A 14,322-nucleotide genomic window follows, 5' to 3' on the forward strand; every position below is an offset into this window, starting at 1 on the left:
ACAAAAGGAGATGGTAATGGAACAAGTAAAGAAGAAAAAGGATGGGTCCAGAGGAGGTATAAATAGCAACAGCAGAACCATTACCAACAGCTGCTGTCTGAAAAAAGGGCAGCAGAGTCTATGATCCAAAATTGTTGAACTCAGTGTTGAGCCCGGAAGGTTGTAAAGGCCTTATTTAAAGTTGAGGTGCTGTTCTTGGAGCTTCCATTGACCTTAATTAGAACAATGTATAAGGCCACGGACAGAGAGGTCAGAGTGGGAGTGGGACAGAGATTTAAAATGGCAAGCGACCAGAAGCTCAGGGTTGTACTTGTGGATTGAATGGGGGTGGCAAGGGTCATAGAGACAGAATCGCTGGACGCATTTAAAAAAAATACTTGGATATGTACTTGAAGTGCTGTAACCTACAGGGCTACGGACTAAGAGCTGGAAGGTAGGATTAGGCTGGGTAGCACATTTTTGGCTCACACGTACAGAATGTGCCGAATGGCCTCCTTCTATGATGTATATTTTCTATGTTTCAGCAAAGCAAACGCCTAATTGGATTTGGTCTCCCGAATGTAGAGGAGACCATATTGTGAGCAGAGAATACAGTATACTAAATTGAAAGAAGGATTGTTTGGGTCCCTGGACAATGGGAAGGGACGAGGTAAAAGTTCAGGTGTTGCATCTCCTGCGCTTGAACGGGAAGATACCATGGACAGGGGAGCAGGTGTTTAGGAAGACTGAAGGGTGGACCAAGGTATCATGGAAGGAATGGTCCTTTCAGAGTCCTGAAAGGGGAGGGGAAGATATGTTTGGTGGTGGCATCGCACTGTAGGTGGCAGAAATGACAAATCTGTTGAATGTGGAGGTTAGTGGGTTGGAAACTGAGACCCGAGAAGGGAGGGGAAGGGATGAGGCTGAAGTGTGGGGAGTAGGATGGTGCCGGTTGAGGATCCTGTCAACCATGGTGGAGGAGAATCTTCAGTTGAGGAAAAAGGAAAACATAAACACTAGATTGGAAGATGGCATCATCCAAACAGATGCGACAGAGATGGAAAAACTGGGAGAATGGAATAGAGTTCTTACAGGAAGCTAGGTTGAAGTGTATCAGTGGAGATTGGTTGACAGTCTATCTGCAGAAATGAAGATCGAGAAGTTGAGGATGGACCATGTGAAGAAGAAGGAGGGGTGGAAATTGGAAGCAAATTTGATAAAGTTCTCCTGTTTGGGTGAGAACAGAAAATGGCACAGATACAGTCATCAATGTATGGGGAAAAACAGGTGAAGGAGGAGACCTGAGTAAGTCTAGAAAATAGAGTGTTCCACGTATCCCACGAAAAGACAGGATCCATTTGGATTCCCATAGTGACACCATTTATTTCAAAGAAGTAAGTGGAGTCAAAGGAGAAACTGTTCAATGTATGAACAAATTCAGCTAGGCAGAGGAGGGTGGTGGCAGATGGGGACTTGTTGGTCCTCCATTCAAGGAAGAAGTAAAGGACCCATGGGCTGTCCTGGAGGGAATGGAGTTACAGAGGAACTGGATGAGTGTGGTGAAAAGGAGGTGGTTAGGCCAGGAAACTAATGGAAGATGTCGGAATAGTAGGTCGAAATAGACTGGACTGGGGAGAGAAAATAGAGTTGAGTTAGGAAGAAATCAGCTCTGTAAGGTGAGAACGGACTGAAACAATGTGTCTACCAGGGCAGTTCTGTTTGTGGATCTTGGGAAGGAGGTAGAAGCAGGCTGTGTGGGATTGGGGTTCTGAGGTTGGAAGCCATGGGGGGAAGATCTCCGGAGGAGATGAGATCAGTGACGGTCTGAGAAACGGTGTTCAGTGGTGGGGTCATGGTTCAGGGAGAGTGGTGCCACCTCTTTGGATTCCTAGTTACATTGAAGTCTCTGATTCTGATGAAAAAGACCTGAAAGGTAACTCTGCTTCTCCCTCCCAGATACTACCTGATCTGCTGTGTATTTCCACCATTTTCTTTTTTTTATTTCAGATTTTCAGCATCTGCAGTATTTAGCTTTTGTTTAAGTCTCTGAGCTACTTCCTGCACTAATATCACTGGCATGGCTTTGGGATATTTTTTGCTTGTCTTTTTTCTGTCTGGTCCCAGTGGTCTAATGGATAACAAATTGGTTTTGGAGCCAGGAACAGGAATAATAACCAGCTCTCTGTCCTTATTGCTGAAAGATGCTGAGATGAAGTAACTCCTGTCCATCAGTTAGTCAGTTAGGCTGTCAAATCACCGAGAGTTACAGCAAGTGCAAGCAAGAGAACCTCTGTAAAGCAGCTTGTTTTTAGGGTAGCCCTGCCTTAGCTGAGCTAACCAAAGCATTCATTCAATATTAAAGGAGATCCTGGCTTCAAGTCACCATCAGTTCCTATTAATTGACGTGACTTTGTGGGGTAACTTCAGCTCCTGAAATAGCTTTTAGTCTTTGCTTCAGCAAATGCATATGCTAAAATTGGAACAATGCAGAGAAGATCAACATAGCCCTTGCTTCAAGGATAAGCAAATTCAGGAAGCATTCCATGTTTTTGTCTACAGCTACACTACTCTGAAAATACCTGATCTCGGAAGCTAAGCAGGGTCAGACTTGGTTAGAAATTGGATGGCAAACTATCTGGGAATACCAGGAGCAGTAGACAGGTGTGGGACTGTAGCTCAGTGGTGGAACATTTGATTGCAGATTAAGGAGCTTCTGATTCAAATCTAAGTGTTCCCTGACCTGTCAGACGAGGTACTTGAGAGGTGATGGACTGCTAATCAATTGTACTCTGCACGTTGTTGCTAATATAAAGTTGGCTGCGTTTGCTGACAATGCTACCACTAGGTGGCACTGCAGTGGCACATGCACAAATGCAGCGTGTGCCACTAAAACGTCACAGTCTGCGACTTCAGGCAGCTGCCAGGACTAAAGATGGCGCTGCTCAAATAATCACACGAAGGCAATCTAACCTAAACACATGGCAGCCCACAATGGCGGGAGGGAGCGAGCAAGCGGGTGGGCGAGCTAGTGGTTGGGGGGGGGAGGGTGGTGAGCGAGCGGGGGTTGGGAGCGGGCAGTGGGGGGTAAGGAGGAGAGCGCACCATCTGCCAACAAGGTCTTCGGCTGCGCTCTCCCCGCACCCGCTCTCTACCCGCTCCCCAGACCCCCTGTCCCCCCACCACTGTTCTCTCCGGCCCGGATGCCCCCACCATCTGCCAGCGTTACGCGATGATGTCATCTGCGCATGCGCCAACCCCATCTGCCCGCGTTACGTGATGACGTCATCTGCACACGCGCCAACCAGTCCTGGCACTGCGGAACGCATGTGCGCAGATTGGTGCAGTCGGATGACGTAAGCTGCCGGCTGCGTTGTCAGTAATCACTTTGTACAAGGTTTGATCGCCTAGTGATTACAGTACGGACATAGTAACTTGCAGACTATGGCAAGTTGTGAAATTGAAGTCAATAAATTTGGTACCATGAAAGCTGCACTACAACTTAACAAACATGTTTTGTATAATACACTACCAAAACTGTCAGCGTTCAGAAAACTTTCGATTTATGATGATAAATGATATCGAAGCATATCCTTGTAGTGTTTAATTTTATGAATCTCACTCTGAAAATTGTTACATTTCTAAATCAAAACTAGCAGATCTTTGTGGTATTGTTCCCAGGGAATTGAAGGATACACCTTTGCAATGCACTATATATAGTCAGAGGCACTGATCAAAGTGATTGATTAATTAAATTGTGTAGCGAGGAAGAGGCCAGTTTAGGGTTCACTAGAGATGGAGCAAGTAATGAGGAAGACCATGGATTAATGGACCCTATTATACTAGGCCTGAGGCCATAATGCCACCTCCCTTGGAGGTGGAGCTGGGAGAAAACTTGTTGGAAAATGAGGTTAAATGTAACTGACAGATTGTGATGGAAATATCATGGTAGAAAAGTGTTATGGGAAGTAAATGTAACATAGGAATTGTACACTTTCTGGAAGACTTTTCATATTCTATATATAGATAACTAAGCATCATTCCAAATAAATGAGACCTGACTATCTGAACGCATTTTGTTCAATGGATCTCCTGTAATGGTACAGTTACATCCATCTGGTTTTGGATTTCATGGTCCAGTTTTTGTATCATTTATCTGGCAGTGTTTAAAATGTGAATACAACAATAGAACAACTGACACTTCTGGTGAGTTCATTCCATACGGAGAGATGTCTGAAGGTGCTTTCAGGCTTGAGAATATCAAGTGGGGTATATACAGCAACAGGGGGTAAAACAGGAAAGAATCAGATGGAAAATTTCTGAGGGATCTGTAAAAATTGTGAGATCAGCAAAATATTTCAACAAAATGAACTTATCAAAGTGGTAAAATTGACTAAAAAACATCCCGAAGTTAACCAGCAGCTTGAAATGAGAAAATCATAGCTAAATTGTAAGTCCTGCATGGCTCATTTAAATATTGCTGATGAGGGACTTTCCTGCCAGATTGTGCCACAACGTGTTGTGTGAGTTCAGCACCTGGAGAATAAAGCATTAGGACATTTGAAAATGGAAAACTGGTCATGCAAGAAGCGTATGCCCCGAATTTGAATAAATTATTTTGCTTTTTAAATAATTGCGACGTGCACTCCTGATGTCAGTGCAACTCTCTGCACTAAATTGGTGGATGGCACACATCCAGTGGGAAATGTTCGCGTGCTTCCTGCCCACTGTATTGGGCTGGATTTCCGGCTCCTGCTGGGGTTGAGATCGGGGGTGGGTGGGGCCGAAAATTAGCCCCGCCAGCTGGTGTGCCGTTCCCTGGCTCCATCCTGCCTCTGGGCCATATATGTGGAGGCGGGATCGGGGCCAGCAGGGCTACCCACCTGCACAGGGCGGGTAGCCGATCAGGTTCATGAAGAGCCAATTAAAGGAGGCCGACTGGAATTTTACAGTCAGCCTGCAGGTTCCCATGCCTGTGGGGGCCAGTTTAGGTGCCTGGAGGTGGGTGCCCAGCAGCTGACCCGGGGTGGGCCAGCACTCCAGGCAGACCCAGAGGCCCTCCCTGTTGCTTGGGTGCAGGAGTAGCCACAGGCCGTCCTTTAGAGGGGCTCCCCCCCCCCTCCCACCACCCCCCACAGTGGGGTCAGTGTTGCCCTATTCCTTCTATTAGCCTATTGTGTAAAACTGAAGACCTGTAGAAAATAAGACTTGGCATTTAACTAAAATAAAAGCAAAATACTGCAGATGTTGGAAATCTGAAACACAAACAAGAAATACTGAAAATACAAAAGAGTTGTTGAGGCAAGAGGTAACAAGAGAGAAGGTGTTGAACACCTCTTTTGTTATCTCTTGCCACACACCCTGCTTTACCTGCTTAAAACCTTTTACATTTCTTATATCTGCCAGTTCTGATGAAGGGTCACTGACCTGAAATGTTAACTCTGCTTCTTTCTCCACAGATGCTGCCAGTCCTACTGAGTATTTCCAGCATTTCATTTTTGTACTTGGCATTTAACTGTTTTCCTCCCTCCTTCCCTAAATTGGCTGACTAATGCAGTGATACAGTTCATAGTTACAAGCTGTCCTCTGACATCTCACCCAAGCGCCCATTCTTCACCTGTGAGACTAGACATTGCGTGGGCAGTTCAATGATGGAGACATCACAGCTTAGCCTGAACCTGTCCACAACCAAGGTCCACACATACACTTCCCAGCAAGGCTAACCTGCTGATTTGTATTCAGTCCCCGACCAGGCGTGCTGAGGCCAATTGCTGCATCCCTATCGTTTCATGGTCTGTGATTTAAATAGCCACTTTCCAAGTTCTTTATGCACTGAATGGTTAATGTTACATTAGTCAATAATAAGCTGCATATTTTGTGACCTTTGATCAACTTAAATTACCATTCTTCCTTAGTTTAGACATTTCATTTGTCTCTAGCTAAACCAATAGCTAGTGAATGGCTTGATGCCAGTGGCAAATGCCTTCAATATATTGGGAAAATAATGTGAGGATCTCATTTACCAGTTGCTCTCAATATGGAATTAATCCAACACATCATGTGGTAAACAGTGGCATCAACTGTGAACTTCAGAAAAAGAAAAGATGAACTTATGAAAGGACGTGCTACAAGAAGAGGACTTGTTCAGGAAAATACAAAGGGGGTTGTGGCATAAGCATAAGCTTCATGTTAGACACCCCCAGGGACCGTCTTTCTCTGATGCCAAATATGTAGACTTCATTTAGAAGCTCTGAAATGCCGCTCAACCATAAAAATTAACCTGCTGACCTGCCACAATGGATTCATAACTGAGTGTGTTTGTCTCTTAAAACAGTTCCACTGTTTTTATATGGTTAGAGACTGAGTCATTTTCCATGGCATTTTCTTGCTTTTTTGTCTGGGTAACAAAGTAATTTAATTAACAATCCAAGAAAGCTATAATAAATAACCACATATTTAAAATATGCCTCGTTTGTCAAATGTGAGGTGGAACTTAGGCATGGTTCAATTTCTAATATATTTCAGTTATTGCTTTGCAAAAGAGGGCTTCTGAAGACTTCCTTTGCAATAAAGGCATGGACATTGTTAAATTACAATGGATAATTATGTATAGGAATGACATCACAGAAAAGACTTTGTTAAACATTGTCACTATTTCTAGGGGAGGTTGTAGCATAGTGGTAATGTCACTAGACTAGTAATCCAGTGCCCCAGGCTAATGCTCTGGGGACATGGGTTCGAATCCAACCACAGTCGGATCTGGAATTAAAAAGCTAGTCTAGTTGTGATCTGGTTCACTAATCCTTTAGGGAAGGAAATCTGCCATCCTTACCTGGTCTGGCCTGCATGTGTGACTCCAGACCCACAGCAATGCTGTGGTTGACTCTTAAATGCCCTCTGAAATGGCCTAGCAAGCCACTCTGTTGTATCAAACCGCTACAAAGTCCACCCAGCATCGATCTAGGCAAACATCCAGGAACTCCCTTCCTAACAGCACTGTGGGTGTACCTACACCCCAAGGACTGCAGCGGTTCAAGAAGGCAGCTCACCACCACCTTCTCAAGGGCAATTAGGGATGGGGAAATAAATGCTGTCCTAGCCAGAGACACCCACATTCCCCGAATGAATTAAAAAAAAGAATAAACACATTTAATATACAGGTGACTATCATCAAATAATGCAATATTGAGAGAGGCAGTGATGAGTTGTCTGTGGGTACTCTAATTAACTATTGTATGTTGCTGTTTACCCAGAGCAATGAATTTAAATGATTATCAATGGAGGGATTTATTAGACTACTTACTTCTTTGCTTCAAAATATTAATATAAATGTGGAAATATATTATAAATGTTAACCCAAAAGTTGTCTTTTTAGGTGATTCCTTTCTCACACCTGGTATCTAACCTCTGTCCATTGCAATCTTTCTGGTCACAATTATTTTTGACTGTGTTAAATCATAGCTCACTGTACAGTCTTTGACTCCAGCTCATTCATTCACCAAACCTGTGGAACTGCTTTAATCCCATCCTGTCATCTTTCCTTCTTCTCAAGGACATTCTGAAGGGGGAGGCTGAACAGTCAGAGGTCGTTGTACACATTGGTACCAACGGCATAGGCAGAAAGAGGGATGAGGTCCTGCAACAAGAATTTAGGGAGTTAGGTAGCAGATTAAAGAGCAGGACCTCAAAGGTTGTAATCTCTGGATTACTTCTGGTCCCACGTGCTGGTGAGTATAGGAATAGGAGAATAGAACAGATAAATGCATGGCTGAGGAGATGGTGCAGAAGGGAGGGCTTTGGTTTTCTGGATCACTGGGTCTGTTTCTGGCAAAGGTGGGACCTGGACAAGTTGGACGGGTTGCACCTGAACCGGAATGGGACCAACATCCTTGCTGGGAGGTTTGCTGTTGGGGGTGGGGGTGTGTTTAAACTAATTTGGCAGGGGGATGGGATACAGAGACAGTAGGGGGTGATGCTCAGTCAAATATAGAAGAGAAACTGAGTCAGTCTGGAAGGCAGAGCAAATATAGACCTGTTAAGGCACAAATGAAAAATGCAAGGCTGGATTGAATCTATTTTAATGCAAGGGGTCTTACTAATGAGCCAGTTGAATTGAGGGTGTTGATTAGTACATGGCATTATGATATTATTGCTATCACAGAGACATGGTTGAGGGAGGGGCAGGACTGGCAGCTCAATATTCCAGGGTATAGACTCTTTAGGTGTGACAGGGGTGGGCATAAAAGAGGAGGTGGCATTGCACTGTTGATCAAGGCGTCAATTACAGCAATAAGGAATGATGACATCTTAGAAGGTCATATGGGTAGAACTTAAAAACAAAAAGGGGGCAATCACTTGGCTGGGTGTGTACTGCAGACCTCCAAACTGTCAGGAAGAGAAAGAGGAACATATGTAAGCAAATCTCAGAGAGGTGTAAAAATAATAGGATAATAATAGTAGGAGATTTCAACTTCTCCAATATCAACTGGGATAGTCTTAGTGCAAAGGGCTTAAAGGGGGCGGAATTCTTAAAATGCATACAGGAGAGCTTTTTGAGCCAGCACGTAGAAAGTCCTACAAGAGAAGGGGCAGTACTGGACCTAATCCTAGGGAATGAAGCTGGACATGTGGTAGAAGTGTCAGTGGGGGAACATTTCGGGGATAGTGACCATAACTCTGTATGATTTAAGGTAGTTATGGAACAGGACAAAGATGGACCAGAAATAAAGGTACTGAATTGGGGGAAGGCTGATTTTAATATGATAAAACAGAATCTGGCCAAAGTGGACTGGGAGCTGCTACTTGTAGGAAAGTATACATCAGACCAGTGGGAGTTATTCAAAGAGGAAATAGTGAAGAGTTCAGAGCCAACATATATCCGTTAAGGTGAAGGGTAGGACGAACAAGTCCAGGGAACCCTGGATGTCAAGGGATATAGAGGATTGGATCAGGAAAAAAAAGGAGGCTTATGACAGATTCAGAGAGCTGAAAACAGCAGAGGCACTAGAGGAGTATAGAAAGTATAAGGGGGGTATGTCAAAAAATAATTAGGAGAGCGAAGAGGGGACATGAAAAAACACTGGTGGGCAAGATAAAGAAAAATCCTAAGGCGTTTTATCAGTATATTAAGGGCGAGAGGATAACCAGGGAAAGAGTAGGGCCCATTAGCGACCAAAGTGGCAATCTGTGTGTGGAGCCGGAGGACATAGGTGAGGTTTTAAATGATTACTTTTCATCTGTGTTCATTATGGAGAAGGACAATGTAGGTGTAGAGATCAGGGAGGAGGATTGTGATATACTGGAACATATTAGCATTGAAAGGGAGGAAATATTAGCTTTTCTAGCGGGTTTAAAAGTGGATAAATCCCCAGGCCCAGATGAGATGAATGTGAGGGAAGGGAGGAGATAGCAGGGGCTCTGCCACAAATTTTCAAATCCTCTCTGGCCACAGAAGAGGTACCAGAGGACTGGAGGACAGTGAATGTGGTACCATTATTCAAAAAGGGTAGCAGGGATAAACCAGGTAATTACAGGCCGGAGAGTCTAGCATCAGTGGTTGGGAAACTATTGGAAAAATTTCTGAGAGACAGGATTAATCTCCACTTGGAGAGGCAGGGATTAATCTGGGATAATCAGCATAGCTTTGTCAAGGGAAGATCGTGTCTAACTAACTTGATTGAATTTTTCGAGGTGGTGACTAGATGTGTAGATGAGGGTAATGCAGTTGATGTAGTCTACATGGACTTCAGTAAGGCTTTTGATAAGGTCCTGCATGGGAGATTGGTTAAGAAGGTAAGAGCCCATGGGATCCAGGGCAATTTGGCAAATTGGATCCAAAGTTGGCTCAGTGGCAGGAGGCAGAGGGTGATGGTCGAAGGTTGTTTTTGCGAGTGGAAGCCTGTGACCAGTGGTATACAGCAGGGATCGGTGCTGGGACCTTTGCTGTTTGTAGTGTACATGAATGATTTAGACATGAATACAGGATGTATGATCAGTAAGTTCGCAGATGACACAAAAATAGGCGGTGTCGTAAATAGCGAGGAGGAAAGCCTTAGATTACAGGACGATATAGATGGGCTGGTAAGATGGGTGGAGCTGTGGCAAATGGAATTTAATCCTGAGAAGTGTGAGGTGATTCATTTCGGGAGGACTAACAAGGCATGGGAATATACAATGGATGGTAGGACCCTGGGAAGTACAGAGGGTCAGAGGGACTTTGGTGTACTTGTCCATTGATCACTGAAGGCAGCAGCACAGGTAGATAAGGTGGTTGGGAAGACATATGGGATACTTGCCTTTATTAGCCGAAGCATAGAATATAAGAGCAGGGAGGTTATGATGGAGCTGTATAAAACGTTAGTTAGGCCACAGCTGGAGTACTGTGTACAGTTCTGGGCACCACACTATAGGAAGGATGTGATTGCACTGGAGAGGGTGCAGAGGAGATTCACCTGGATGTTGCCTGGGCTGGAGCATTTCAGATATGAAGAGAGACTAAAAAGGCTTGGGTTGTTTTCCTTTGAGCATAGAAGGCTGAGGGGAGATATGATTGAAGTATACAAAATTATGAGGGGCATTGATAGGGTCGATAGGAAGAAACTTTTCCCTTAGCGGAGGGTTCAATAACCAGGGGGCATAGATTTAAGGTAAGGGGCAGGAGGTTCAGAGGGGATTTGAGGAAAAATATTTTCACCCAGCAGGTGGTTGGAATCTGGAACGCACTGCCTGAAGAGGTGGTAGAGGCAGAAACCCTCACAGCATTTAAGAAGTATTTAGATGAGCACTTGAAAAGCCATAGCATACAAGGCTACGGGCCAAGTGCAGGAAAATGGGATTAGAATAGTTAGGTGTTTGATGGTCGGCACGGACATTATGGGATGAAGGGCCTGTTTCTGTGCTGTATAACTCTATGGCTCTATGGCTAACACAAGCTTTTAAAACCCTAGCTTTATCTTGATTCATCGTGGGGTTTTTTTGTTCTTTCCTGTTGCTTTTCCCTGTGGACTGTGAATGTTCACCCTTGTTGCTTTGTTGTACTTATTAATGTGCGATGTAGCAGAAGTTGTTTCAACTTTTTTTATCCAGTGACAAGAAAACATGCCATTTAAATATTATTCAAGCCAACTATTGCAGCTGCTGGAAATCTGAAATAAAAGCAGAAAGTACTGAAAATACTCAGCAGGTCAGGTACCATCTGGAATTCTCTACCTCAGAGAGTTGTGGAGGCTAGGTAACTAAATGTATTTCAGGAGGAGGTAGATAGATTTTTGAAATCTTGGGGAGTCGAGGGTTATGCGGAGCAGGCCTGAAAAGAGGAGTTGAGGCCTGGGACAGACCAGCCATGATCTTATTGAATGATGGGGCAGGCTTGAGGGGCTGAATGGCCTACTCCTGCTCCTATTTTTTGTGTTCTTATGTTCTTATCTGTGGAGAGAGAAATAGAGTTCATGTTTTAGGTTGATGATCTTTCATCAGAACTGTTCAGAACGTGGCTGTTCTAATCAGTGTAAGAATATAGATAGGCATTTACATTATTTTAATACAGAACAAGGACAGAACAGCTAATGTTGGCAGAATTGGTTCAAACTGTGCACTTGCAATTTTATTTGTTGATCACAATGACACCAATAACATTGAAGAAGGATGTAACTTTAAACAATGTAACAGGATATTGGTCAGGATATGCCCCTATTGTTAAGTATGTGCAGCAATCTGTTGGATGACCTCGATCATAAAACATGCAACCAAGTTGTAACTCAGCAAGCACTGAACAATATATGATTGTTTTAACATGGTATTTAGAGGGATTAAAAACCTTCACTCAGTAGGAACATTGGCTATCTTCAAGGTGATATCCTGTGAACAGCCTGGATAGGCATTGCTCACAATCCCCAGGAAGTTCTTTAGATGTGGGACTACATATGCTGCTCTGTGACTTTATGAATCTGTAATTAAAAAGAATGAGGATTATCAGACAATCAGGAACGGGAAAACTAACTGAATGTTCTTTTCTGTTGTCTCAGGTCAATTGTAGCATTCTTGCTTGCATCCAGCTAAGAGCAAATAACTTAGCATTGACCAGGGACTGAACTCGGACCCAAATAGTTTCACATTACGTGCTGCGCTTAATCAACCAGCCACCTTTAAGAGGTTTTTTAAGCAGCCACTTTTTAAATAAAAAATAATTTTAAATGTTATTTCTTCCCTAGCTTCTCCCCTGTGCCTCAGATAATTTTCTACCAGTATTACTGTGTGACATAACACAAAGCCACTGTAATTCATGTCTGTGAATGAAGCTCTAAAATTGCCACCAAGAGAGATGCAAGAGCAAGCCTTTGGATCTAGGATGCTGCCACTACTAATCCAGTATTACTGCAGTTTAATCGCTGAAGCAAGCCACAAAGCATCTTGAGACTTAACCCTGCCTGGTTCCCGAGCCCACGGTTTTACATGAAAGGAAATGGACAAAAATTGCAAGCTGGCAAGAAGAAAAGGACGGCCACTGTTTGGGTATCTGCTCTTTTTTTTTGCTGTTCTCAAAGCAGACTGGTGTTTTTGTCTGTTATAATATTTACAGCTGTACATCCACCTCTTAAGCTGAAAGGTGACCAAAGGATTAAGTGGGTGCTTTCATTTATAGGCTGAGGTATAGACTACAAAAGCAGGGATGTAATGCTGGAACTGTATAAAATGCTGGTTAGGCCACAACTGAAATATCGTGTACAGTTCTGGTCACCACTCTGGTCACAACATTACAGGAAGGACATTTTTGCTCTGGAGAGATTACAGGGATTACAAGAATGTTGCCAGGGCTTGAAAATTGCAGTTATGAGGAAAGATTGGATAGGCTAGGGTTGTTTTCCTTAGAACAGAGGAGGCTGAGGGGTGACTTATTTGAGGTGTACAAAATTATGAGGGGGCTAGATAGAGTAGAAAGGAATGACCTGTTTCCCCTAGCGGAGAGGTCAATTACCAGAGGGCACAGATTTAAGGTGATTGGTACAAGGATTTAAGGGGACATGAGGAAAAACGTTTTCACCCAGAGGGTGTTGAGTGTCTGGAATTCGCTGCCCAGATTGGTGGTGGAGGCAGAAACCCACAACTCATTTAAAAGGTACCTGGACCTGCACCTGAAGTGCTGTAACCTGCAAGGCTATGGACCAGGTGCTGGAAGGTGGGATTAGATTGGGCGGCTAGTCTTTTCAGCTGGCACAGACACAATGGGCTGAATGGCCTGTTCCTGTGCTGTAGTTTTTCTATGGTTCTATGGGTGGATAGATAAGAAACACCCTCTCAAAATAGTTTTTAGAAGATCTGAAGAAAGAAGGAATTGGTTCATTTCCACAAAGTTTAAGGGTACAAATACTTTGGAATTTGTAAAAAGCCTTTACTCACTTTCAGTGGACAGGAGCAGATAGAGCTAGAGTACAAGAATTAAGAACAGATTACTGCAATGAATAATTGCAGTTGAATCTGGCGGTAGGTTTCCAAGCTATAATATATAAATTGTGTGTAATACTAATAAATTAATGTACCTTAAAATGAATAGAGAGACTGTGGCCGAGATTTTGTTTGGCTGCCTTTGGCAGGGTTGGAGATGGAGGGGGCACGGTGTATCACGACAAGTGGTTGGGGGGGGGGGATTGGTGGGGCAGAGGGCCCGCTTGCCAAGTGATCTTCCCGGGGCGGGATAGGCCGACAACAGCCTTCCTGCCCAGAAACCAATTGAGGTCTTTAAGTGGTCTATTAACAGCCAACTAAATACCTCTTCCCGCCGCCGCTGGGGTCTTACCAGTGGTGTGGGGGCCTTTGCTGCGCAGGGAGGACGCCTTGCGTCATGAGGTGCCCTCTGTACGGGCTGGGGGGGGGGGGGGGGGCGGTGCCTCCATCGTGGGCAATTTGTGGCCCACAGAGGATCCCTGTTGGGAACAACTTTACCCCACTCCACCCCCCACCCCAGGACATCCCTCCCCCGGACTGCACGATCAAACCCCACCCCCACTTGCAGGGTCCTTCCAGACCCGCCCCGGTGACCCCGCCTCACCTACCTCTGGTCTGGGGTTCCAGTGCTGGGCCTGGGTCTGGGTCTGAGGCTATCTGCAGTGGTCACCGCTCCTGGTGGCGCTGCCGCAACTGCTAAGCTGCCGAGCTGCTGGCCCTCTGATTGGCCGGCAGCTCCTGGAGGCAGGATCCCTGTCTTTAAAGGGATGGGGATCCCAACTCCTGAAACTTTGATTTAAAAAGACTGGAGGATCGCTCCGGGGGGCAAGAAAAAGCAGAGATGGGGATCCCCTGGCCTTTTCGTCCCGGCGCCAGGAGCCCGGCCTCCAACACAAAATCCAGCCC

The 14,322-nt window shown here is 44.7% G+C and overlaps 1 pseudogene; it reads left to right on the forward strand.

The window, feature by feature from the left end:
* The first annotated feature begins 2,430 nt into the window (after window positions 1–2,430).
* Window positions 2,431–2,530, forward strand: LOC137348275 (U6 spliceosomal RNA; annotated as a pseudogene).
* Window positions 2,531–14,322: the final 11,792 nt, after the last annotated feature.

The sequence above is a fragment of the Heterodontus francisci genome, chromosome 33 (assembly GCF_036365525.1).
Source record: "Heterodontus francisci isolate sHetFra1 chromosome 33, sHetFra1.hap1, whole genome shotgun sequence".
Taxonomy (NCBI): Eukaryota; Metazoa; Chordata; class Chondrichthyes; order Heterodontiformes; family Heterodontidae; genus Heterodontus; species Heterodontus francisci.